The sequence below is a fragment of the Coffea eugenioides genome, chromosome 2 (assembly GCF_003713205.1).
Source record: "Coffea eugenioides isolate CCC68of chromosome 2, Ceug_1.0, whole genome shotgun sequence".
Classification (NCBI taxonomy): Eukaryota; Viridiplantae; Streptophyta; class Magnoliopsida; order Gentianales; family Rubiaceae; genus Coffea; species Coffea eugenioides.
Genome location: NC_040036.1, coordinates 33242604 through 33244374, shown reverse-complemented (window position 1 = coordinate 33244374; position 1771 = coordinate 33242604).

Genomic DNA, 1771 nt, shown 5'->3' with positions numbered 1-1771 from the left:
ATATCTTCTATAAGGACCAAAAGTAAAAACATATATTACAGATAGTGCATGCCACTGATAAATTGGCATTAAAACCCGTATATATCTGTATCAATGAATGCTTCATGTTTTGTTCACATCAATTGGGATTAAAGAAGTAAGAAAGGAGGATGAGGGATTTAAATCCAAAACCTCTACGTTCTGGACTGTCCATATTAACTACTAGATTAAACCCTTCTTGACATGTGAACTATTAATTTTTGATCTTATGGTAGAGAAATGAATATATTTCCTTTTATCATTAGAGGTTCCTTTTTTCAAAATTGTTTCTATATTGATTTCAAAAAAATTTGTGAAAAGCTCCGCATCTAACCAGAAAGGAGCCAATCCCTGATAAATTGTTTTAGCTCATGCAATTTTTAGGCACTTAATTTTCCATTTCAGCTTTTATAGAGCTTCAATTGATTGTCCAAACTTCTTTTTAAATTTTTTCATTACTATTTGAAATATGACATTGAATCTGAACCAAGCCCTTGCAGGACCACAGTAGGTCATGCTATCATGCTCCTTCTTATTAGTTTCCTATTAGCACACAATGAATGTAGTCCGGTTGGCTTTGTCTTTCAGCAAATAATGTTCATCAGATGAGTATCTAGAATATTTATTCTTGGATGTATATATAGCATAAAAACAATGACCGGAAGACAAGTTCCTTGGACTATAAGTCAATTTTGATATTGAATAGCAATCAATAAAAGCAGTAAAAGAGTTGTTCCCATTGCATAAAACTTCTAATCTAATGAGTTGCTATGGAGCACAATATAAAGGGTGCCAAAAAAACTCAAGCACAAAATCTTTAACCTAAATTTCCAGCTTCCTAGGTGCATGCATTTTGGTTAGCAATCTTCCAAGAACCTTACACTAAGAAAAAGCAACTACACAATCCAACTGCTATATGTCTTCTCATCAACTAAGAAAGTGCTGAAAACGTGTCAATATTTATTTATGAAGAAAATTGGAACACTTTATCTTAAATGCAATTATCTTGTCCATTACCGAAGCCCACCATAGGTTATAAAAAGAAGACAATGTTAACAATGTGGTTTCATCTATTGGGACATAAAGGTAGTTTTCTTGTCTGGATGACAATTGCTAGCTTGTTTGCATTATTAAGTAAAGTATCGGTGTATCATTGGATGTTACTTTCATACGAGATATGTTTACGTAGGAGAAGCTTCAAAAAAAAAAAAAAAAGGTTACGTAGGAGAAGATGATTCCTCTCCATCACTTTGATTTGAACCATAGACGTCATGACCTAAATATTTTAGGTTACCTTCTTCCATGTGGACGCAAACATTTTAGATTGTCAATTTTAGGTTGTTTAAAGTAATAAGCCTTTAATGTTATTTAAGTAAAAATTATTTTCAAGTACCTAGTATTGTTTATCTTCTCTTTAACTTGCAACTTTTTTATCGTATGAAAAAAGAAAACTGGTGTTTACCTCGGATGGGAAGATTTCATTCCATCGCTTTAGGTCATGACCTAAAAATTTTAGGTCACTTCCATGAATCCCGGTGCATTCTCAAAGTCTTACTTTTCAAGAAGCATTACTTAACCCCACATCAAAATCTTTATCAAGTACTCTAGCATGATTATTGTAGTTTTTACATAAATGGCTTATATATACTTATATATATATATATATATACATATGTGTGTGCGCGCGCGCGTTTAAAGTAAAATATAGAAAATATTAGTCTTATTTGGCAAGTAAGTTTTTGGTCAAGTTTGT